At 36.0% G+C, this 27,403-nt stretch overlaps 1 protein-coding gene across 9 annotated transcripts in view; it reads right to left on the bottom strand.

Annotated features, from left to right (window-relative positions):
* The window catches only part of tead3b (TEA domain family member 3 b), a 97,826-nt gene extending 78,867 nt beyond the window's left edge, over positions 1–18,959 (bottom strand). For 8 of the 9 annotated variants that reach the window (XM_073953416.1, XM_005166141.5, XM_005166143.5 and 5 more), the window contains exons 1-2: positions 18,792–18,959; positions 18,342–18,409 (exon numbers count right to left, since the gene is read on the bottom strand). The gene's annotated coding sequence lies outside the window, so the exon portion shown is untranslated. 9 annotated transcript variants of the gene reach the window in all.
* Positions 18,960–27,403: the final 8,444 nt, after the last annotated feature.

The raw sequence follows: 27,403 nt of genomic DNA, 5'->3' as shown, positions 1-27,403 counted from the left end.
TTGGGTGTTCACGTTAAGGGGTAGGGGTGTCCCAATTCTTTTTCGCTTGAAGACGTAGGGCTAAGAGGAAGGGTTAGATAGCCCTTCGAATGGAGATTTTTCAGAACCACACTCAAAACCAAGGGGTAAGAACATTTCCAAGAATACACCAGCCCAATACACATCATGCTTTAAAATAAACCACTAAATTTCGTTAACTATATAATCCATAATAATAACTCCTGTACAGCAGTTCCACAACATTTTGACACTCGATGACACTGGAATCCCCTGTCAGAACAGCCTAGTGGCTGGAAATGAGCTTTTTACAGTGTCTGCTATAATTTTAATGTTGTTTTTGGTGTAACTACTACATTGATGTACATGGCCACTGTGTAAACGCAAGGTATAATTACGATCTTATTGCCACATTATCGTTATGATAACATATGTCTTCAGTGAATTCTTAAAGATAAATACCAAAAAATAACGCAACTGGAATAACTGCTGCAGTCGCAGTCGTCTGATCTCATATGAAGCAGGAGATTGCGATGACATAATGGTGTGTGCAGGTGCTTTCCTATTTCTTAGTGGTCAATTTTTAAGCCCTTCTCCTTCACACTCGGTTTTAAGGGCCATGGGGAAATGGTAGGGGTACAAAAATATAATTAGCATTGGGCCTTATTATAGATTATAAAATCTGTTATTTCATCAACTAAATACATAAAATGAAACAGAGCAACACCTTAAGCCGTTACTTATGGATACAAATACATTGCTCCTGGTACATTGCTTTGTACGTTTCAGATGACAAATCAACTAGAGGACGCTGTCTATATTTTTGAGAATTTGAAATACGCTACTTAAGGTATGTTTTTGGAAGGTCTAAACTATCGACTTTCTAAATTTTGCATTCTTAATCACGACTGATTGGCCACTGTGTTGACATGCTCAACAGAAATGACTGAGATTGGCCCCGAAGGTCATCGGTTTACAACTCTTCAAGTGCAAACACGGATACATAAACAATGGAGCCATTTCGATCAGCTGATCTATTTATAAGCGATCTGTTGTTGGATCGATTGACTGACATATCTTAAAACACTCCAGAATCAATGACCTTCAAAACCCAATTAAAGTCATATCTGTTGTGCACGTGAACACAATAGCCAATCAGCAGTGTATAAGAACGTGCTTAACATTGCTCAAATATTAGCAGGAAATTTACATTTTTAAAATTTGACTATTTAAAATATCAATACTTTTGACAATCCTAGTACGTTTCATTTACATGTCATTCTTTACATCAACAAGAAAGCAAGACTTTTTGAACAGATCAGCTAGTAAACCACTGAGCTAAACCCTTCTCTAAAATCAACCAATAATGTTTTCAAAAGCAAACATAAGAGAAAACGCAACCACATTTAGCTTTATCTTAATTTTTAAAACGCTTTTAACTTTAAGCCTACTTCAACAAAGAAGCTACGAGAAAACTGACCATGTCAGAAAAGTTGTCCATATGGAAATAGGTGACACAAACACCATTGACACCATTAAGATGCTTCGTGGTATTTATTTAGTGTTGCACAAAGAACCGCACAAAAAAAATCCTTAATTCCTAAATAACGTTCTTGTAAATATCATTAAAGTGAAAAGGAACTAAAGATTTTATATTTTACTATGGATGTCGATGGGTGCATTGATCAAAACATCTTCTTTTGTGTTTAACAGAATAAATAAACTCAAAGATTTTGCCACATGAGGCAGAGTAAATGATGAAGTCATTTTTATTTTGGGGTTAAAAAGTCACCCCTAGTCAGATTTCAGACTTCCAGCAAATAATATAAGCTACCAATGTGTCTAAAAGTCAGAGCACCAGCAGCAAGATGATGCCGTTATACCCATCCAAGACTATTAGTTTCTCCAAGAGACTAAACTCAACAAATCTTGCGTTTTATCTCTTTCAACCATTTTCGCATTCATTCACCCGCTCTCTTTCTTTCCCTCTCTGTGTTTAGCTCTAATAAATTCTACCCTTCTCCTCCAATAACTTCCTCTTACTTCCTCTCTGGCTCGGCACTCAGGAAACAATCAGAGCTGTTGAAGAGTCTGCGGGAGAGAGAGACGCAGAAAGAAAAAGAAAAGAGAGCGAGAAAAGCAGAACTGCTCGACACACTAGACTAGATATACATTTTTTTGATTTAGGAATTAAGAGTCTTAAAATGACTAAATATAAACATCTTGTTTAAATAATGCTTGATGAGACAGCAAGACGAGTTCAATCTTCAAAAATATTTATATATATTGATCTTGTTTTAAGAATACAATATTAAGCAAGATGGGGAAATTACTTGGCATTTTTGGAGAAGGAATATGGTCATTGTGGTGAGACGCACACCAAAAATGTAATTATTTAATTATTTATTTTTATTTATTTATTTTGTATTATTTTTTTATTTTTTTATTGTATTGTTACTGTTCCTATGGAGTTTAATAATAAGTATTTGTGTTTACTGGTTCTACGATAGCAATACTCAATGACAGCATTGCCGCCGTAGGGGAGGGGAGGGATAAGGGGAGGTTAAAAGGAGGTAAAATGTGTAAACTGATTGTATTGTAAAATTATTGAAGAAAAAGAAAATAAAAATTGAATCATAAAAAGAATACAATATTAAGCAAGGTCCAGGGTTCCCACTCTTTCATGAACAGCAGATTCAAGGGTTTTCAATGACTTCTTAAAGGGTCACGAAACACCAAAACACAATTTTGAGCTGTTGACAGTCATATATGTGTCCCACACTGCTAAAAACACTATTAGGACACCTATATTTCACTAAAAAGTGTAAATTGGTTGTTTTTGCGTTATTTCAAGCAAATTTGTACTTCCTGTTTGAAACAAATTTTTGAAGCTGCGTCACGGCCATGACATAATAGCGTGTATTCCAGCGTGCAGACTGGGCGACTGTGCCTGAGTGAGTCTTATTACGTCTTACAGTGTGATGCATTAATGCATGAGTAAGGCTTGGGTTAAACCAATCAGCGCGCTCTATTGTGCAACTTCATTAATATTCATTATTGTCACCGTGTTTACACCACAAAGACGCCACGTTGTGTTGGCAAAACAAGCGTGAAGTGTTGCTTTTATAGTTTGCTGCTGTTAAGTTTCGTTTTCATTTTCTCTCTGTGAGAGCTTATCTGGATCACGTGTGGATTAACAGTGTACGCGACGCTCGACAACAATAGCTTACGTGTCTAAGGAGGATTATTGTTTACCTGAGAGCTGTTCTCATCTGCAAACGCTGAAATCTGGATTTGCTTGTAGTATTCTCTTCATAAAGACGCGGCTCTAGTTGCTGGTGATTGTCCTGTCTCTACAGATTTGGTAAGTGAGCGACCAGTGCTCTTTGTTTATTCAGTTTGTTCGTATCGAATTAAGTTAACTATTGCACTGAGTGCAGAAATGTTAGCACCACATTGTGTGACCGGAATAACACACGCGGCTTTCTGACACTACCTGCCGTGTGCATCTAAGTTTCCGGGAAATGCAGAGTTTTTTTTTCTCTCATTTGCCGTGCGGTATCAAACATTGCATGAAAAATACACGCTTGCAGCAGTTCCTCGAATCAAATATCTCGTTTGTCGCGAGAGGCATGAATGAATTCCCTGAATGAAAGAGCCAAACTGCAGTTAAAGTCCAACATTTAATAATTTGGCAAATAATTCGACTACAGATGTCCATGTAGGTTAAACACCATCACTTACTCCTGTCTGTGTGGGTGTGTATTTTGACTCTGAAACTCGCGCGTGCACAAATAGACACTCCCACACCATCCCACTTTAGTTCCTCCGACACTCCCCCCTAAACAGAGCTGGACACGCCCACTTTTCTGACTTTTTCCAAAGTAGAGGTGTGAAAACACCCTGCTGAAACCAGGGGGTTTCATGGCCCTTTAAATCACCGTTCATTTTAAATCAAGCACCTTTGTACTTTATACTGAGGATGGGTCGATGGACGATGGCAGCGTCTTACGCCTATAGACATCATCATGCTGAGCCTGTCGCAGCAGCAACCCACTGGTAAAAAAAAATGCACACTTAGGCCCAGTTTACACTAATACGTCTTAGTTTTAAAATGGCATTTTAGAATGAAAACAATCCACATCCACTCTGGTGATTCATCAAGCATTTCTGAACGGCTCTCCGTCCACACTATACCGCTCAAAAAAAATCACGTGACCACACACACACACAAACAAACACACACTCACACACAAACACTTTGTCATATGCTGCAATATTAAGGCATGTATGAGCTCCAGTAGTCAGCAGGTGGTTTGAGCCCAAAACCCCAGAGAGCAGGGCACATCGGACAGTTTATCAAGGATGTACCGCTGGATGGCCTCTCACTATAGTTGTTCAACATGATATTTAACTCATCTTGTTTCCATCTAACGACTCTTCTGTCTTTTGAATCTATCATTTAACGTGTCACAGCATCAGTACACTGCACCAATCTTTCGCTTTAACGCTTGTACTTAGTAATTTTAGAAAAAACCTCAAATACTGTTGGGTGGTTCCTGTTGGTTGTGCACCCTTTTTACTAACCAAGTTTGTCGACGCCATTATAACAACACAGATCACTCTGCCTATTCATGCCAGAGTCCAGCTGTAAAAGTGTTTGACAGGTGATCATTTGTTTGTAACTTCTCTTGATTTATTTATGATTTGGTTATGGGTAAAAAAAATAAATAAATAAAAAAAACATGCAGATCAGGTAGTTGAAACGGTAGGCTTCAAATATTTAAATTGTTATAAATAAATACATTATTCATAAATAATTAATTCACTGCCGCCTACGACGACGATGCCATCATCCATCGCGATGTTGTACATTAGACATCGTACAACAAAATTGGTCGACATTGCCCAAACTTTACTTTATATCCCAGCATAAGTAGCGCCATCAAAGTCCTTACTATACTTAACATTTTACTTACAGTTGTTATTTACATGAAAATATAGTAATGATAAACAGTCATATTCAAAGACTTAATACAATTCGTTGAATTCAATATTGGTAATATTCAAATGCCTCTGAAAAATTGTCAACAGTGCCATAGATCCTGTGCAAAATTTCAATTCAAGATTTTTAAATTGAACATTTCTCTGGTTGTTCATTTAGTTTCTGAAAACAGAACAATAAAATTTTGAAACAACACCATAAACTTTCAAGCACTTTCAAGAACCTACGCTTGTTTTAAAGTAATTTCCAGGCCTTGAATGCCTTAAAGTACTTTCAAGAAGCGTGGGAACCCTGAAAGACAGATTGTGTAAGATCATGTTTGTTTTAATAGTATTTATCTTTTGTAAGACTTATTATTAAAGATTAAAGTTAAGTATTTTACCTGCCACTTTACAATCAAAGAGAAATTTTAGACCAGCCTTGTAATTTTAAGAATTTATTTTAGCTGTAATAACTTGTTTCAAGTTTGACTATGGCAAAAGCTCAATCTTATATTTGTTCTTTAGTGACAAAATACATTTGGTTATGTTTTGTTGCAGTAAGCTTCAGTATTTTGAGATGCAACAAGTAATTATTCTGCATTGTAACTACTGTCAAGTTTTAATTTGAATAAAAAACTGTGTATAATATGCATGTATGTGTGATCCTGATTAAATTCATACAATAACTTTGTTTTAAGTATAAATGCTTAGGCTCATTTAGGCTCAACAAATGAAGCTCCGGTTTTCCCCACAGTCAAAAGACATGCGGTAGGCTAAATTGTCCGTGGTGTATGAGAGTGTGTGTGTGAATGTGTGTGTGGATGTTCCCCAGGGACGTGTTGCGGCTGGAAGGGCATACGCTGTGTAAAATCTTGCTGGGTGGGTTGGCGGTTCATTCTGCTGTGGCGACCCCGAATTGATAAAGGGACTAAGCCGACAAAAAAATTAATGAATGAACGAAACAAATGAAGACAGCAGAAGTCAAAGATTCATTTGAATCATTTAGCCTGACATGTCTACTGCTCCAAAATATTTTAAATGTTTCCCAAAATAAAATATATTGTTTACCAAGGGGAAAACAGTGTTAGTTTTTTACCCAGACATTAAAATGGAATATATTTTATTATTTTATTATGTGATCAGCGTTCACAATACTGCGTTAAACCGTGATTTTTTTATCTAAGGTCATAACGTTAGAATCTTATACCGGCCCATGCCTACCGACAGTAGGGCTGTGCGATTAACCGAAATTGAATCACAATTTGAAACATTGTGATTAGGTAATCGCAAGAGGCTGCGATATGAAATATTAACATGTATCATTTAATTTCCCACGCTGAGAGCAAATGTCTGACTGCCGTCTGTGTGTGATAGCCTTACAAGCCAATTAAGTGAGCACACTCTCGTTCCGCCCAATCAGAATTGCACAACCAAGCTACACGGAGCGCCTACAATAAAAATAGAAACATACAGGAAACAACGGCTAAGTGGGTTTATGGCATTTGTCGCTTTAGAAAGATTAAAAGATTATTTAATATCAAAGAAAAACAGGACATCGATAATATGGAAACATTTGGTTTCAAAGTCACAGAAATTAAACAAACAGGTATTTTGTAAGAATTGTAAGAAAACACAACAGCCATCACCTAAAAAAGCACCACAGGTGGCTATATGAGGAGTGTCTTGCTAGAAATTCAACTGAAACACTAAATCTAGAAGCAAGCCACAGCAAAGTACAATTTCAGAGTTGTTTCAGCCATGTTGGAGTAAATTAATATCCTTTCAGGTTCTTTTTAACTAACACTCACTGCACTTTAGCAGTAAGAAGCTACGACACAGATTATCGAGCAAAACCTTGACTACAAAATTAAATTGCAAATCAAAAAAATCGCAATAATGGGTGAAAAAAATAAATAAATAAAACAAAAATCACAATTACATATGTTTCTGACTGATCTTTTGACTTGTGTCTAGGCTGTATCTTTTTAAAACATTAATTTATTTCTCCTATTTAGATGCTTATTTTATGCAGTGACTCTCCAGGATATTAACAGCTCCCGATGCCTGACTTTCGCCATTATCCACCGGGATGACTTTCCAGGACGGCCGTCTGCTTAGATCTCTCCATATGGTTTACTCTGATTCAGTCAGCAGAGGAAAGACTGACACAAAGAGCTGTGCGTGTGCCAGAGGACTTGCTCGAACCTCTGATTCAGCACTTTCCGTGGAAAATCGTCAGGCGAAATTTCTGAAGGAGTGCTCTTGGTCATTTAGCGGCTGAGGCAGAGGGGCTCGTGCCAAACCCCATGAAAACAGAAAAGACATGCAAAGAAGACAAACGTTCACAGGACTCTTGGGGATGGCAGACAGAAAAGAGGGCTCCGAGTCACGCTTTTACGCCAAAAACAAAGACAGATACAATCTGCTCAAGCTCATACAAATGACGTTAGTTATCTGATTTCTGGAGCACACTGAAAGAAATTACTTTCCTAAGATGTAAATAAAACAAAGATCATTTGTATTTTTTAAAACAAGCATAGACATTTAATCATTTGAGAAAACAATTGCCAATTTCTGAGTGAAAATTATGACAAAGTGACTTTCCTTTCTTTTCGGTTTGGTTTATTAGTAAAAAAGACATGAAACCTTACTGAACAAATATGGCATAACTATAAAACAAAATGTAAAAATACCTAAATTTATTGGTTACCTCGACTTTCTTTTTTGCTCCTCCAGTAGTTAATATTGATAATATCAAAACACTGAATTATAATTTTTATCAAGGAAAAACCTGTGGTTCTTGCAATTTATGGCACTCATGTGCTGTTTTTTCAAAGCTTTCACACGACAATTCGTTACTTTTTGATTTAGTGGCAAATGTGTATGAATTCGTACAGTCTTATTCACACAATTCAGTACCATTAGCTCATCCCCCAATGAGAATTGAGTTTAGGGACGTTGGGTGCCATTTTCAAGACTGAACTCATACAATTCGTACAAATAAGCCAATAAACTGACAAAACGTAATACAGTTACATTTCCTTGTGAGATCAGCATGGTTTTTATGCACTGACAAAACTTTTTAAAAATCCACCTTTCACTAGGCAAGGGACAATAAGTGGTTTCAAGGTTTACTGCGGTCTGAAAAAGTAAAGGTATTAAAACATGTTATGTTAAACCGTTCCTAAAGCCCTGCTTACACTGTGAGACTTCAGCCACAATTTTATCAAATTTAGTAAATCCAAAAAGATTCCTGAAATCCTAGGCTAAAATCAAGTTGTGATCAGATTTGTCCTCCTATGAAGTCATGGCAGTGTCAGAAAATTTCAGACACTTTACTGCAGTGTGACAACAGCTGCGATGAGCGTCAATCCAAGAACCAATAGCAGCTCTGTATTTGATGACGCAATCCATGCGACAATTTAAATGACCACGAGGAAATATCAAAATTGTTTTATTTTCTTCCTGGATTTATTATTGACGCATGCCGTGTGCAAAATTGCCACAAACAGATTGTTTACGTTTGCTGTGAGGAATCATTTCAGAACTTCTGAAGTGTCACAGGTGGATGACGTCAAACTCTTGGGGCATTTTCTTGCGTGTTTGGCTTGCTTCACTGTAGTTCAGCCTGACTTTATGACAGCTGAAATCTTACAGTGTGATATGGGTGCCATGTTCGTGCAGTCTGCGATGCTACAATTGTTCAGGGTTATAAAAAAAACAAAAATAATAATAATAATAATAATAGTAAAAAATGAAAAGTTAAATAAAAGAATAAAAAAGAAATAAATTAATTTTAAATAAATTTAAAAATAACTAATCACCAGCAGACTACATAAAAAGCTGCTGTTCTCCCCACTATTCAGAAAAAATCTGAAAAACAAATCGCTTATAAACCAACATACAAACATGCTATGGACTTAGGGTTGTAACAATATACCGGTATGACGGTTTACCACGATTTGAACGTGCACGATTATCATACCATGAACAATTGCATATCAACGGTTTTAACCCTTAAAGACCGAGACAGCCGCCCGCGGCTAAAAATAAGTATTACTCTTAAATGTTTACTAACTTTTGATCCGCTGATCCGATTCATACAATTCAAAGATTGGCATAAAGAAGAGAATCTCAGCTTTCCAGTGCTGTATCACATAACATTCGCGGACTTTCAGAGGCTCCGGAATCAGTGCGGTTACGTCATCAACATTTGACAACGCTGATTTGACAAAGAAACGCTCGTCACTGTGTCTCCGGACAAATCAGACATGCTACATTGATGCATTGTCCCTCCTCCATGCCCAGATTGGTTCAAACTCGCTATATCACAACCAATAAGCATAGGTTTCGCTTTTGTTTGTGGACCAAGCTTTTTGAACAACACGGAATGAGAGATAGGCATACATTTATGCGCGGCTAAATAAAACGCAAAAAAAAAAAGTTTTGCATGAAATAATTCTCATACTAAGTACTTTTGCATGCACAGCAGCACAGAAACATGACAAAACAGTGACACAGCAAAGACGAACTGCTGCTCTTGCTGTTTTCAAAAGACGCAAATGAAGATGCAGCGGTTTGTCGGTCTGCATTGCAGACAACCATATCGAAATCCATATCCATAGACAACCATATCCATGCTGGCACATAAAACCTAAGGATGTTTCATATTGAATCTAGTTTCGTTATGTAACTATTTATAGCATAGTAAATATTTATATCTATTTTTTACTGAGGATTTGCACCATGTTTATTTAGACTTTATTTGGACTTTGACACATTATTTATTATTTTCTTATTTTTTTATTTGTTCATTGTAAGTGGTGTTGTTTATAGTAACTAAAAATATATTATTTGGAAAAAGTCAAATTTGCTTCACTGTTCTATTATTTTGTAACATTTGTAACATACCGTATACCGCGAAACCGTCAAACCGTGGTATTGTTTTAGACGATTCTCATACCTTGAAAAATTCATACCGTTACAACCCTATATGGACTTAAACAGTGCAGTGGCTTTCTTTATTCCCAAAGAAAAGAAAGATATCTAAAAATGCCTTTTCAAATTGTTTTTGAAACTAATGAAGATAGCAGAAGTCAAGTGTTTATTTTTGTTATTTATCTCTTTATCATCTGCTAAGTAAAATCCTAAGCCTTTTTTTCTAAAAGTAATTGCAATCATCAGTACGACACATGATATAACAATCATACAAAATGTAAAGAGATTGGTTACTCACAAATAAAAACGAATCTGTCATGCTAATATAATTCCAAACTGTATTATTACAAGTTGTAGTGTTGTGGCCCAAAACTTACAATAAATCACATTAAGAAAATAATTTAAATAAACTAAATGTTTTAACATTAAAAGTTTTCAGAAATGTTGAATTAATAAAAAAGAAAGAAAGTATATGGCACAGTTATCTTCTAGCAAATAACTTTATGAATAGTAGTTACAGTTTTTTTTGTATTTGAAGTTCATCGGAAAAATTCAAATGGAATTTCTGGACATGACTATGTATGAACTGATCAAAGTATACACACGATGCACATGAAATATCTTCAGATGAAATCCATGTGGGGTCAAACTAAGCATTTTAAAGGTAATTATCCTAAAAATGAAACATATTTCATTTAAAAACAAAAACAAAAGTCATACTTTAACTATAATACATCATCATAATCATGAATCAAAATGGTTTAAACTGATCTAGAAGACAATATAAGGGTAAATTTAAAAGATCTGATTCACTCATTTTAAAACCCTGTTTCATGTAACATTAATATTTTTTGGAAATACTGTTAGGTCTAGGCATGGACCGATATAATATTCTGATGGTATGATATCCTTGGATAAAAAAAAAATTATGGTTTCACAGTATTGTGATTACTGCTCTAACATAAGTTATTTTTAAATGTCTGGGTAAAAAATAAAAATGTTTTTTCCCTTTGAACACAATTTATTTAAATTTGAGAAACATTTATAATATTTTGGAATGGTAAACATGTCAGGGTAAATAATTAAAATGAATTATTGACTTCTGCGGTCTTCATTAGTTTCAAAAACACTGATTTTTTCACAATTAAAAACGGCATCTTTGGATATCGTTTCTGCTGGAAATACTGTTGTCATAAAAAACAAAACAAGCAAAAACTGTATCTTACATATACCATAGGAACGGTAAAACAATTTTGGCAGCTTTAAAACCTTGACTTTTACACACCGCGGTATACCTTGAAAACGGTTATCGTCCCGTGTCTAGTTAAGTCCTAAGTTGGACCTGTTTGTTTTGGTTCTTTTTTGTGATTTGCAGAGCCTGCATGGTTGCTGATTTATGGGTGGGTCATCTCACCTATGACCCATTATGTGGCACCTATAAAGCGTCATGTGAGAGAGAGCTTGATTAGCAGGAGCCTGTCGTTTTAATTATTTTACATTGTTTTAAGCCTAGTTCACTACCATGCCCACACTCTTCACCACTGACTATGCTGACTTACGTTGCCTTTTAATATCCTCTGTTAATTAAGCCTTTGTTTAATAAATCATTTCTCTTTACGATTTACCTGGTCCATATTGTCTCTCTTACGTTACACTTTTGAGCCGGATGTAATACATGGGGGCTCGTCCGGGATTTTGGTCATTTTGGTCAGGCCATGAGAGTCTTAAATCTGTGGTAAAACGTCTCTTATTTGGTTTTCTTCATAAACCCCAAATTGGAGCAATATGTCAAGCATGCATTTATTAACAACAACACAATAGAAATGCTCACTGTAATGATGATCACCCTTCGTTTGCTGGAAACACCTCTCATGTGATCCCTATTAATGACAAATAAAAGCAAGCACAAGACAAGAAGGCTGAAAACAATCAGCACGGCTTCCTTTTACCAATTCAGATGATTAGATTAGATGCAACTCAGGTGCATGTGTGCGTAGAGCGAAGCTGACTGCCGCGTGAACCCCGCTGCACTGCCACAAACAGTTGGTTTCAAGAACAACTGGAAAGTTTAGCAACTTCAGACAGACAGAAACAAAGACTATACTGTTCTAGCCCACAGCTCGCCCCTCCCTCCAGTCAAAAACGGCCACGGAGAAGCCAAAAAAATCTTATCTGCCAATGCCTCGCGCAGGAAATATATGTAAACAAGTGTCCCGAGAGCGGGCATTCATTTTCAGGGCACACTTTCAAAGGCCGGATTTCCATCATAATTAATAAAGCATAGCGACACATTGTGTGTGCATTGGCTCGCGTCTCGCCACAGGCTCCTTCGACCGCGACGTGGAAAAAAGGACTTTAATTTGAAAGGGAAAAATTTAATTTTGGGGAACTGAAGAGCGTATAAAACGCTTCCTTCTGCAAACACAGGCCGGCAGGGAGGCCAAATGCATCAAGCGAGATGTTCTCCTTCTCTCAAATGCCTGAAAACACACACTGCTAGATATTTGTTTAGAGCTCTGTTGACAGACAGGTAAGTGGTCACCATTTGGAGAGCCACTTCTGCGGCGGGTGCTAAAAGGCCGCTTCAGTCTGCACAAATGGAAAAGAGGCTCATTACGCTCTCAGCTGGGCCCTTAACACAAACCAGCTAAAGGAACTGTCAACTGGCCAGCAACATAAACACATATGGCACAAACAATCCGCTCCAAATCGCACTCGCTCAGTCTCTTCAGCAGGCAACGCTCTGCATCGAGAACTTGCTTGAAACCTTGCAATCTTCAGGACTGGATTGAGAGCTCATTGCAAGAACAAACAAATCATTAAAACTGATTTGTTAGCTTATTAAATAGTAAAGCTCTATTTAGCAAATGCAGACGGCGCAATGATGTGTCCTCGTTGGGTGGAAGGAGTTGTGGATTAGTTTGGGATGTCTGGGGAAAAAAAATATATGAACGGCGAAGAGCTAAATTGCAGCTGAACAACAAATGTGGCCCGTGGCGGAAACCATAAAAGGCAACGTGCGGCATCTGTTTAAATTCACCCAACAAAACGTGCTCTTGCTTCTAAATGCAATGCACAAATGTATGGCACTCAAAACGATCGGTCAATGCACAATTATTATTTTGTGTGTGTGAATTTAGAGTAAATTAACTCTGCAGAATGTAACTTATTTATGGTATACATCAATATCAGCCATTAAAAGCTGCATTAGGAAGAACTAACACTAATATTGGAGTTTGAGTTTATGGATCTACCCAGGGATTTATTTGGCTGTAGGTATTTCCGTACTGCAGTGACTTACAGTAAAGTGCACATCTCACCCAAGTGACAAATACCATGACAGGTTGGCAAGAGTGCACATCGCTACTTAAACTAGCATATTCTAAAATATGCTGGGTTGCTGCAAGCCAACATTGGGTCAAATATTGGGGTAATTGGTTCTAAATAAAAAGTAAATTATACTTTTTGTCTCAATGGTTAGGTTTGTCCATATTTGACCCAAAGTTTGATTACAAACCACCCAGCATTTTTTAGAATGTAGGGTAATCTTCCTTGTAAGCTAGTTGAAGAGAGGTAAAAAGCTAGGGAAATTTAAACAGCTAATAACATGCGTATATGGGGGGGGGGGGAGGAGTTGCGTTTTAAGTCCACCTTTTGATTGATCAGGTATCGGGGAAACAACTTCGTAAATTTAGTACACTTAAAAAAGAAATGTTGCGTTGTATTAACCCAACATTGGGTCAAACATCAGTTAAAAACTATTTAAAAAATAAATTGAAATGAATTTAAAAGAAATCAACTGAAAGATGATTTTGTCTCTAATTGATCCAATGTTGGATTACAAACAACCCAGCATTTATTAGTGTATGGTAAACTTCTCAGTAAAATAGTTAGCTAAAAAGCTAGGGAGATTTTAACAACTATTAATGTGGGAAAACAAATGTTTGATGTGTTAAAAGTCACTTTTTTGGAGCAACATCTCAGTAAATTTACAAAGTACACTCTAAGAAATGCAATGTTGCATTAACCCATCATTGTGTCAAACATGGACAAACAAATCAGTTTAAAAACATTTTATTGAAATTCAATTGAAAGAAGTTACTTAAAATATGGATTTGTCCATATTTGACCCAATGCTGGATAATAAACAACCCATCATTTATCAGAGCGTAGGGTAAACTTCTCCGTAACAGAGTTAGCCAATTAAAAAGCTAGGGAATATTTAGCAACTAATAATGTGGGAAAACAAACCTTTGATGTGTTGCAAGTGAACTTTTTGGGGAAAAATCTACATAAAAACAAAAGGTACACTCTAAGAAATGCAGTGTTGCATTAACCCAACATTGGGTCAAAACACATCACTTGGGTCAAAACACATAAGTTGAAAAAAAAAAAGTTTTATTTGAATTTATTCAAATTCAATAGAAAAAAAAAATTGCCAAAAGATGGTTTTGTTCATATTTGATCCAACGTTGGAATACAAACAACCCAGCATTTATTAGAGCGTAGGGTAAACTTCTCGCTAACAGAGTTAGTTAAAAAGCTAGAGAGATTTTAACAACTTTTAATGTGGAAAAACAAATCTTCCATGTGTTGAAAGTCACCTTTTTGGACCAACATCTCAGTAAATTTAAGTACACTCTAAGTAATGCCGCATTGTAACCCAACATTGGGTCAAACATGGACAAACAAATCATTTAAAAACAGGTAAACGAAATTAATTACATTTCAATTGAAAGAAATAAATAAAAAGATGCTTTTGTACATATTTGACCCAACATTGGATTACAAATAACCAAGCTTTAATAGGATGTAGTATAAACTTCCCGGTAACAGAGTTAGTTAAAAAGCTAGGGAAATTGTATCAACTATTAATGTGAGAAAACAAATCTTTGATGTGTTGAAAGTCACCTTTTTGGAGCAATGTCTAAGTAACTTTACAAAGTACACTAAGAAATCCTGTGTTGCATTTAACCCATCATTGGGGCAAACATGGACAAACACATCAGTTTAAAAACATTTTACTGAAATTCAATTAAAAGAAATTAACCAAAATATGGTTGTCCATATTTGACCCAATGTTGGGTTACAAATAACACAGCTTTGTTAGGGTGTAAGGGTAAACTTCCTGGTAACAGAGTGAGTTAAAAAGCTAGGGAAACTTCAGCAACTGTTAATGTAGGAAAACAAATCACCTTTGTTGCAAGTCACCTTTTTGGGGAAACAACTCAGTACACTCTAAAAAATGCTGTGTTCTATTAACCTAACATTGGGTCAAACATGAACAAATACATCAGTTAAAAACAGTTTTAAAAATAAATTGCAATTTAATTGAAAGAAATTAACCAAAAGGACGGTTTCGTCCATTTTTGGCCCAACATTAGGTTAACACAACCAAACATTTTTGAGTGCAAAGAGAAATAAAAAGTCAGATTTGGCTCCAAATAATCCAATTAAAATGTAAACAAAATTAGAGCACAATTGAGTTACTTCCACAGTTGACTAAACAAACACCCTCCACAACATCTGGTGTGCATATATAATCTTTCAGGAGACAAAATACGCAAAACAGAAAGAAATGCACAGAGCAACAATCACTTCAAAACACATCTCGACCTCTTTATACACCTCTTTTTGAGAAGCCTAACCTTTCTGAAAGGAGCTAAAACATAAGACAACCCCAGCAAGGCAAGCAGCAGAACTTGAAGAGGCAGTTTGGGCTGAACTGACTAAGACCAACCTGAAGTGCAGCATTTCTCTTTAACGAAACCTGTCCATTAATAGGAACTCAGAGGAACAATAAAAATGTGTAGAGCATCATTTTAACTCACTTGCATAAGCATGGTGCGAACCAAAAACTTATTTGCATATTTATGAAGCAAAAGCACTTGGGTCTCACTCACTTGCCAAGACACATTTCTAAAATGCTATATATTTCAGCAATGAGATGAATATTATAAGATGAGAATTCATTAAATCTCCAATTGTTGTGAGAATGAATAATCCCCCTGAGATTTCCTTTTACATTTATATCACACTAATTATATATATATATATATATATATATATATATATATATATATATATATATATATATATATATATATATATATATATATGTTTTTTATTTAACCAGATAACCAAGAGGTCTGCAACACACGATTTATATAAAAAATAAAAATAAATAAAAAATAAAAATGTAATAATATTAGTAATAAATAAAAAATTGATATAATATAAAAATACAGTTCCATTTTCCAGCTTTACCACATTTCAATATATTAAAATCACATACATTGAGAAATGGACTGTTGTTGTTTGTTAAAAAGGATAGAGCGAAACAATGTCATTGGGATGAGCTCAGATATCTTTAGTTCAGACTGAAGAGTATTCCATTAAGTTCATTTAAATATAAAGACCATGCTAGTTTTGTTCATTTCAATTTTTTGTGGCACACTACACAAACGTAAAAATACATAAACATATATACATATTTTGCAGCATTACTACTTACTGGTGTTTTGACTATGAAGACTGCATTTGAAAAACTACTTCATACAAAACAATAAACTTCTTTTATTATTGGCTTAAATATTATTAAAGTCACAAAAACAGACACCAAAATGGATCCAAATTAAGTAAAACCATGAAGAGATAAAAAAAATATCTGAGGAAAGGCAGAAGTTTGGGCGGGAAGATCACTCAAAGTCACTGCTTTACCTTAGAAAACTGGTCATTTTTATCGGCAAAATTTGCATGTAATACTAGAAATATTAAGCATTATTATAGCATAACCAACGGTTTATAAACATTAAAACAACAACTCCCATTAAAAAATATGAACATTAATTTGGTACAATATGAAAAGTGTCTGAAAGCAATGTTTTACCTGAGGAAATGAATCGTTTTATCAAAATAGTTTAAATAGTACAAAAATTAGCATTATAGAAGCCTAAAACCAAAGATTTATAGTCACATAATAATGATCGTCACATAATAATGAACGTTTATGAATTTTGTTTACACTTCAGCCTAATTCGGTAACGTTATATGAAGTGTCATGACAAATCTGTGCTCACATAAATCAGTTATCACATTAATGAGTTACGTAATTGTTTCAACGTTGTTTATATTCTTATATTTTTCTAAATAATACATGTCCATGTATAGTTTACACGACATGTAACGCTGCAACAGAAGAGTTTTTTAAATAGACCATCGTATTTATTAATCTACTCTTAATTTATTCACCTTACAGAAATCAGTATTAAATAAAAATACTTAAGTCTCACTCACTTGCCAAGGCAGACATTTCTAAAATGCTAATTATTTCAGCAATGATATAGAAATTATATCCATATGATGAGAACTCATTAGACATACTATTGCTGTGAGAACGAAAGTGAATTCCAATATGATTTCCAGTTACATTTATGTCATACTAATTAAATTACATCGATTTAAATATAAAGACCCTACTAGTTTTGTTCATTTTTAATTTTATCATATATATATATATATATATATATATATATATATATATATATATATATATATATATATATATTATTTTTTCCCAGAATTACTATTCATTGCTGTATTGACCATGAAGACTATGAAAAACAAGTTTATACAAAACAATAAACTGCTTTTATTATTGGTTTAAATAATATTAATGTCACAAAATCTGACACCAAAATGGATTCAAATCAAGTAAAACCACTAAGAGTTAAGAAAATCTGAGGAAAGGTAGAAGTTTGGGCGGGAAGATCACTCAACGTCACTGCTTTACCCGTGAAGAGTGGTGATTTTTATCGGCAAATATGTATCTAATACATGAAAAAATAAGCATTATTATATTATAACCAATGGTTTGTAGACATTAAATAAGTAATTCCCATTCAAATACATGAACAATATTTCGTTTATCCCTTTAGAAGTGTCTGAAAGCAATGATTTACCTGAGAAAACTGATCGTTAAACAGAAAATAGTTTTTAAAAAACGTTACTATAAAAATTGGCATTTTAGAAGCCTAAAACCAAAAGTTTAACGTCTTTAAAACAACAACAACTCCCATTTAAAATAATGAACGTCATTAAATTTTGTTTTCGCTTAGCCTAATACGGTAACGTTACATGAAAAGTGCCTGACGGCAAATACGTGTACACATAAATCAGTTAACACATTAACGAGTTTCAAAATTGTTTTACTGTTGTTTATATATATTATACAAGATAATACATTTGTCCATGTCTTGTTTACACCACATGTAACGTTACAACAGAAGAGTTTTATAAACATACCGTCGTGTTTAATGTATTCCTTAATCTACCGTTAATTCAATCACCTCACAGAAATCAGTATATATATTAAATCTCGAGCAAAGCCTGTCAAGTCAAACAAACGTAATCAAACCTACCTGATAACGTCGAAAAGGGGGTGAACGATCTCTCCAAACACTTCTGTCGTTTCTCTCTGACAATTTCCCTGCAACAACAAAAACTCTTTTCTTATTTTCAGTCACAAGTGTTTGGAAAATCCCACTAGCAGAGTAAACACGAGCCTGTGCGAACGAGCGTGACATTTTTCGACCCAACTTCAACGCGCAACAATGGAAGCGTAAGTTGGATTAGTTAATGTTTCTAACTTAAAAGTGTAATTCAGAGGCAAAAGTTTCCGGCTAATACGCTAAAATCGGCTCCCTGGCTCTCTCACACGCACAATTACAGCATATCCACATGGAATTCTGTCCCTCATCCCACCCAACGCAGGGAGTTCCGAGGAAAAATGCAAAATATGACAAAGATCCGAAAACTTCGGCATGAAAAACGCGATCAGACAAAGGGAACGAGGGAATCTAAAAACTCACCTTTATTAGGAAACACCTCTACCGATAGAGCAGGACGAGGTTTATTTCGCTAAAGTTATATTTATCTCGGTGCTCTTTTGTTTTCTGCAATATTTCTCCCGGTTTGACAGTAAAGGTGGAATGCGAAGTATGGGTTTGGTATGAAATTCACGCACTTCAGTGGAAAACGAAGGAGGGAAAAAAAAAGTTTAAGGAGGGGCCACTGCTGGGCGTCAATCAACACGGCGGGGGGCGGAGACTTCTCATAAGCCACGCCCATTTTGTGCCACAGAGGAGAAAAGACGCTGGGATTGAGCTACTGTACTTAAAGCTGCAAATCACAGCTGTTAAAGGAGGAGAAAATCCATGTTTAGTTATATAAATATTAAGTTTTTTACTTTTATAACATGATGTATTTTGTTCTACTGTTAAACACAAAAAAGATGTTTTAAAGAATGTTGCAAGCCATTGACTTCCATAGTATTTTATTCATACAAGTCCTACAATGGAGGTCAATGGCTACCAGTTTCCATTCATTCATTCATTTATCTTATTTTCGGCTTAGTCCCTTTATTAATCTGGGGTTGCCACAGCGGAATGAACCGCCAACTTATCCAGCATATGTTTCACGCAGCAGATGCCCTTCCAGCTGCAACTCATCACTGGGAAACATCCATTCACACACATTCACTACGGACAATTTACCTTACCCATTTCACCTATATGGGCAGCAAGAAGGTCGGTGGTTCGAGCCTCGGCTGGGTCAGTTGGCGTTTCTGTGTGGAGTTTACATGTTCTCCCTGCATTCACGTGGGTTTTCTTCCGGGTGCTCCGGTTTCTCCCACAGTCCAAAGACATGCGGTACTGGTGAATTGGGTAGGGTAAATTGTCCAAAGTGTATGAGTGTGAATGAGGATGTATGGATGTTTCCAAGAGATGGGTTGTGGCTGGAAGGGTGTCCGCTGGGTGTCATTCTGCTGTGGCGACCCCTGAATAATAAAGGGATTAAGCCGAAAAGAAAATGAATTCATCTATATCCCGTTTTTTTTTTTTTTGGACTGAGGGAGAAACCAGAGCACCCGGAGGACACCCACATGAACACAGAGGGGACCTTCAAACTCCACTCAGAAATACCAACTGACCCAGCCGAGGCTCGAACCAGCGACCTTCTTGCTGGTTTGGCGATTGTTAGGCCCACACAGAATCTGCCCGTGCAGAATTCCGCAGATTTCTCCAGATTCTTAGCCCATCATTAATTCTGTTTATTTACTTGAGTAAATGTGCGTAAACCTATATTTATTCATTTTTAATTAATTACAGTAATATACTTGACTAATATGAAAATGTTCATCTGATTTTGGCACAATGCAGTTAGTACAGTCATATTTTCTGGCTTTTCGAGATATTATATGAGAGACTTTCTTTGTTTACCAAATGAAGTGAATCTAATTGGATTTTAAACATTAAATACAAGTTAAGAAGATATTATATTTTATTTCACATATAAAGGTTTTAGTTATGATACACCCAAAATAATTCAGCAGATTTTTACCAAAATTCTCTGCAGAAATAACAAAAAAATGTCCGCAGATTCCGTCTGGCCCTAGCGATTGTGCTACCCACATGCGTCACCGTGCCGCCCAATTTTAATAACATTTTTAAACAATTATCTTTTTAGAGATTCAAATCACTTAAATTAAAAAAAAAATAAATTATAATTCTCTAACATTTTAAATTTGTGTCATTGGCTATTATTTACAGGATTGTACAGTAGATCTTTCCCTCAGTGAAGTAGGCCTGACTGAAATTCTTTATATATTAGGCTGAACTATAGGGCTAAAGTAAATCACAACTGTATGTTTACAGTATTTAAAATGCATGCTGGTGCTGAGTATTTATTTTATGTAGAGAAGAGCGGGGAAAAAAGTAACATTTTTCATAAAACCCTCTTTTTAAAAGATTTATGTTTTTAGCAGAAATATATGTTTGCTGTGGTTACTAACTCACAACAGTGTTCTATTAAATCAAATGTTATTTTCAAGAGTGTAGATTTGCTTTTGATATTGGTGGGGGCCTAATTTGACACCAACTTTTGCCCCAATTTTAAAATTTAAATTTAACTTTGCATTCATTCATTCATTGTCTTTTAAGCTCAGTCCTATTATTAATCTGGGGTCGCCACAGCGGAATGAACCGTCAACATATCCAGCATATGTTTTACGCAGCTGATGCCCTTCCAGCTGCAACCCATCACTAGGAAATATCCACACACACACACTACGGTCAATTTTAGCATACCTGTACCCCATGTGTTTAGACTTGTGAGGGAAACCAGAGCACCCGGAGGAAACCCATGTGAACTTGGGGAGAACATACAAACTTTACACAGAAATGTCCCTATATTAATTCGGGGTCGCCACAGCGGAATGAACCGCCAACTTATCCAGCACGTTTCTACACAGCGGATGCCTTTCCAGCCACAACTCATCTCTGGGAAATATATATACATCTTTTTCACTATATTTACCTATATATTTCTAATAGGAAAAGTCATATTTCTTCAGAAAAAAATTGTCAATATTAAGTCCCCTTAAGGAATTTATATTTATTTCTTATAAGATTTTTTTTAATTGGTCTCAGAACAACCCACAATTGTTCAATGACTTGCTTGGTTAAAATAATGAACCTAGCAATGCCTATAAATGTCACTTTAAGCTAAATACAAGTATCTTGAAAAAATATATAGTAAAATATTATGTGTTGTCATCATGACAAAAATAAAAGAAATCAGATAAAAATTATTAGTTATTAAAACTATTATATTTAGAAACTTTAACCGAAAACTTAAACAGAAATTGGGGCAAAATATAATTATTCAGGAGGGCTAATAACTCAGGCCTCTGCTGTTTATATCTTATAACATCATTTAAAATAATCGGTAAAGCGAGTGATTATATTTGCAGCATGGTTCTCAGAACCTTAGAAGGTCACCATCATCATCATCACCTTCATCATTCAGGCATTCTAATAGAATCCATTCTGCATTCCAGAGCGATGAGTGTGAACAGCGAAACCTCTTCACCACAACCACCGTCTCAAGGGAGAGCAGCAGTCAGACTCATGATGTCATTTCTGGAAGGAAGCCTGAGATTCTAACGCTCGTGTGCAGCTTCAACATATATCAGGCGCACAGCTCCGTCTGTAGGTCAGACCTGAAACAGAGACTACTGGCCAGATTAAAGATCGGCTGTAAGAACTGTTACAAAAGCTCACAAAAAAGAACAAAGGGACAAAATGTGGAGGTAGCTGAAACTTTCAAGGCAACTCTACGTGGTAAACTTTGCAAAGACTTACAAGTTTGGACAACAAACCCAGCAGGCTGTGACAGATCGTCTGGTCTGGCCTGAGGCTGAAGGTTTGACGAGAGATTCCCAGTGTAAAACTCACAGCTAAAGCAACAATACACTGTAGAAAATATATCCGTTAATTAACAGGTTCTGTATTCGTGATTCACATGATTTTTCTGTTTATTTAGAGTTATGAATTGCATTATTGGAGCTTAATCTCTGCCCTGTTGACTTTTCATGTGGAAAACTTAGCTCTGCAGTTTAACAAAGTGACTTTTTTTTTAATTTTTGTAGTTTGAAATAATATTCAGTATAAAAAAGTATACATATAGTTAGCATATACAGTTGAAGTCAGAATTATTAGCCTGCCTGAATTATTAGACCGCTTGTTTATTTTTTCCCCAATTTCTCTTTAACGGAGAGAAGATTTTTTTTCAACACATTTCTAAACATAATAGTTTTAATAACCCATTTCTAATAATTGATTTAATTTATCTTTGTTATGATGACAGTAAATAATATTTAACTAGATAATTTTAAGACACTTCTATACAGCTTAAAGTGACATTTAAAGGCGAGAAAATATATAGCTTAAAGGGGCTAATAATTTTGTCCCTAAAATGGTGTTTAAAAAAAATTTAAAACTGCATTTATTCTAGCCGAAATAAAACAAATAAGAAAAATAAATATTATCAGACATACTGTGAAAATTTTCTTGCTCTGTTAAACATAATTTGGAAAATATTTAAAAAAGAAGAAAAAAATTCAAAGGGGGCTAATAATTCTGAGTTCAACTGTATATAGCAACCCAGACTCATTCTGAAAACGTATCACTATATACATTTATGAAAAGCGCCAAATCCGTTCCAGGAGGTACATTTTTTGCAGTTTTTGTTTTCACGAATCCACCAGAGTGCACTGTGAACGCTTTTTGATATCTCAAATTTTTCTTGCGAGTGCCATTCGCATCTGCTGTTCTCGCTTAAATCACCAGACGCCGCTGTCGACTGACTGACTGACCAATTGACTGACCCACTCTTCTCCTTCCCTAAACCCAACCAATAGTGTTTTCAAAATCACAGATTGACCCGCTCACCCACTTCCCTAAACCCAACCGACAGTTGTAAAAAGCAATTCAGAAAAACAAAAGCCCTCGCCTTATTTTCACCATGTTTTCAGATTTTACCACATTCTCACCCTGTTATTTACTTTTATTTATTTTATTTATTTATTTTTTTTTTTTTGGCGTCTGTTTTTGTCCAACCTGCTATCTGGAACTGTTCTTCACTGCACTCAAACCCCATCGTCAAGGTCAACTCCTCTCTTAAGTCCACCGACGTACATGGCGAGCTGGTAACAGCCAAAAAGTCGTCCATATGGAGGTAAGCGGTCAGCTGGTAAGCAAGAAAAGAAACGGCGTCATGCCGCCCTGTAGTGTTCCGTTTAGGGTACTTTCACACCTGCCTTATTTAGTTCTGTTGAATCTAACTAGAGTTCGTTTTTTTCCTCTTGGTGTGGTTCATTTGGGCAGGTGTGAATGTAATAATCGTACTCGAGTGTGCACCAAAAGCGGACCAAAAAAGCGTATCGAGACCTCCTTGAAGAGGTGGTCTCGGTACGCTTTCAAACAAAGCCTGGAGTGGTTCATTTGTGGTGAGAATATGATCTAGATTAAAACAGACCCAACCGCAAAAAGTACTGCATCTTTTTGAACTAATCCAGCTGCCGTAGGCCGATGTGCTGTACATTATGAGATGTGAAGGAAAAATATTTGTTGACAACACTTTACCAACAATTTTAAACAGAGACAGAGAGAGAGAGAGAGGGGGAAGACATTACCTGGATTGTTGGTAATATTTCCGGAAGATGTCCCAGTTTAGCTGAATTAATTCACGCCTCCTCCTTAAGTGACTTGCGATGCACCTTCGCTGATTGCCATATGTATAGTTTGTCTAAAGTGATGTATACAAACTATATAGCATACATATATATAGTATATAGTATATATATAGCCAGCGCAGTCGGCCCTCCAGAGTAAAAAGCGACATGTTGTGTCTGCTGGTTTGTTTACTTGCAGGAGTTCTATTGGCATTTTCCCACACGTGAATTCTGACCAATCGAAAAGCAGTTTAGGAAATACGTTCAATAACATCTGGCCAATGAGTGATGTAGGTTTTGTCAGATGACTGCATTTTGGCTTGTTCGGATTAAAGCAATCGGTGTGGTGTGAAAACGACCCAAAGATGGCAGAAAATGCTACAATGTATCATTTATTGTCCTTGGTCCGGACCAAATGAAGTGAACTACAGATGTGAAAACACCTTTAAAGACAAAATACAGCCATAAGTACCTCTGGCTAAATAATTTGCGATCTCCAAAAAAATAAAATTTATATATATATATATATATATATATATATATATATATATATATATATATATATATATATATAGGGCTAGGTTTTCAGATTGAGCCTACACTGTATGTTCGAATGTTAGGTCTGTGAAATAACAAAAATTACAGCTAGTTTATTACCTGGTCTTTGTACCATTATTTGGTACGCGAGGAGGCCCAACACCAGAAAGGAAAGAGCTGAAGAAAGCCCTCCCAGAGACTCCGGGGGAGGCACCAATGTCCGCCTTGATGCCGAAGCCTGCGTCCATCCACACCAGATCTCAGCTGGTTGAGGAGCGAGTGGCAGCGTGTCTGGAGAACTGAACCTCAATTTTTTTTTTCCTTTCTCTGTTGCTCTTCAGTCTCTCATCCACTATCCAGCTTCTTTCTCTTGGCCCTATTTATTCTCAGGTTTCGCTGGTCCTGAAGCGCGAACACAGGGTGCCCTTGGGCCAGGAAAGGGGCGGTATGTGGCGAGTGAGACCGGGCCAAGAGCTGCGAGGGCGTGTGAGTCGGGTGGCATAAGCGAGATAACCAGGGACACCTGGACATGTCACCTGCTTCGATTCTCACGGAGAAGCCCTGGAAGCTACATCCTGGAAGCTACATCTATATTGATCTAAGAGCCAATCACAGAGCAGAAATGTGCAATAATGGGAAAAGTGTGTTGATGTTAAAGATCTACCAAATTTTCGGTCACCGAAAATTTATCGGCCAATAATATGTCATGCCATTTAATGGACCCTCTAATTCAGTGTTCCTCAACTGGTGGGTCGCGACACAAAAGTGGGTCGTGGGAACATTTTCAGTGGGTCGCGGAGTGTGTGGTCATATACACAACGAAAGTTTCATTTTTAACTTATTTTGCTTATATTGGACTTTTATTTTGAAATGCACGCGCGACAACCACACCGTTTGACATGTGAAATTTCATTTAATTATAGCAACAAATATGTTGAAGTGCAAGTACGACCCTGAATATGTAAAGTGGGGATTTATATAAATTGACGACAAAAAAGGCTTAAAACCTCAGTTTTTAGTGAGGTGCTCTCACAAGAGAGCATGAAACCTTCTAAATTAAAACAACATTTAGAAACCAAACATCCAGTTGCAAGGACAAACCTGTGGACGACTCCAATAGCTGAGGGCATCACAAAAGTGCTGAACATCTTCATGTTCAAAACAAGTACAGGCACTCCGCACGTCTTACTGGGCTCACCGTGTAGCCAAAAAAGCCCACACAATAGCAGAAGAGCAAATATCTGGTGATTATTATAAAAATGGTTATGATTATTTTAATCATTTACTTTAATCTGCTGGTTTGTTTTGTTCAACAGGATCAGTGTTAATGTTTTATTAACAGTTCAGAATACTTAATGGTAACTGAACTTTTCCTTACCCTAACCACTGTTTACAGTATTTGACGTTTTTACTCTGTAATATTACTATAATTTGATAAATTTTGTCAAATGACAGAGATAAAGTATTGTTTATTTGTAAGCCTTGGTGATTTTCTTGTGATTTGTCTGTCACTACTTGTGTATGTTTACAAATACAAATGAATTATAATTCCTAAAATATATTATAGTTCCTATAAATTTGGGACGCGGCTTGATGGCCGTGTAAAAATGTGTGTCTAATGGCCAAACCAGTTGAGAACCACTGCTCTAATTTTTTGTGGCTTCAGTCATTGTTGGGATACTCTTTTAAATCTGTAAGCAGTAACAAATGAAATTCAATTGTCTATAGTCATCGTTTAATATGTTAAATGATTGTTAAGATTGCTTTTTTTGCCATATTACCAAGCCCTAGTTCAATCATTTTTACAGTGTTCTGATACTTTAGATCTGCTGTATAAATCATTAATTCAGCCTCATCATCATCATCCTTAGCGCGACAATCCATTACTGGATCCTGGAAGCCTCAGGTAATTTCCGCCAATGTTCTCTGTCCCGGGCAACTGCCCACAAATTCCTTATTCCTAAAACATTGGCATCACTGCAAATGCAGTCTCGCCATCTTGGTTTAGGCCTTCTTACTTTTCTTTTACCTACCGGGTCAGTGCTGAAGATTTTTTTTTGGAATGGCATTTTCATCCATACGTACAGTATGACGTGTCCTGCCCACCTTAGCCTCGCAAGTCTGATATATTTAACTATATCAATTTCCCTATACAAGGCTGCAAGCTCATTGTTGATTATTGTCTTTTATCAGGCCATATATTCTCCTCAGAATTTTTGTTTTATTACTTTCAGCCTCATGCAATAATTTTATCTTCAAGATTTACCAGAGACTCCGAAAGGCGTTTCTAAATGTATTCATAGCCCTCTGAGCTTAATTATTAAAATCTAGATTGCAATGTGCAGATATTCCATGGCATTTACTAATAAACATTAAACAGATCCTAATTGATATCAGAGACTAAGGGCCCTATCATACACCTGGCGCAATGTGGCGCAAGGCGCGGCGCAATACTCTTTTGCTACTTTCAACTCGGCGCAAGGGTCATTTTGAGGCGTTGCGCCACACTGTTTAAATAGAAAATGCATTTGCGCTCATATGTGCGCCCATAGGCGTTCTGGTCTAAAAAAGCAGGCGTGTTTTGGCGCGTTGCTATTTTGAGAAACTGTAAATAGTCTGATCTTTAGACCAGAACAAAGTAGGTCTATTGTCTGACGCAAGGTGCGCCTTGCTAACACACTACACACAAGATGTAGAGCAATACGCAAATATCTTTACATATAAAAAATATATAATATATTAAGGATATATATATATAATAATGATATATATATATATATATATATATATATATATATATATATATATATATATATATATATATATATATATATATATATATATATATATATATATAGGATATAAATATAA

The sequence above is a fragment of the Danio rerio genome, chromosome 6, assembly GCF_049306965.1.
Source record: "Danio rerio strain Tuebingen ecotype United States chromosome 6, GRCz12tu, whole genome shotgun sequence".
Classification (NCBI taxonomy): Eukaryota; Metazoa; Chordata; class Actinopteri; order Cypriniformes; family Danionidae; genus Danio; species Danio rerio.
Note: the sequence above shows the minus strand (reverse complement) of the source record. Positions and strands in the feature narration are given on the sequence as shown.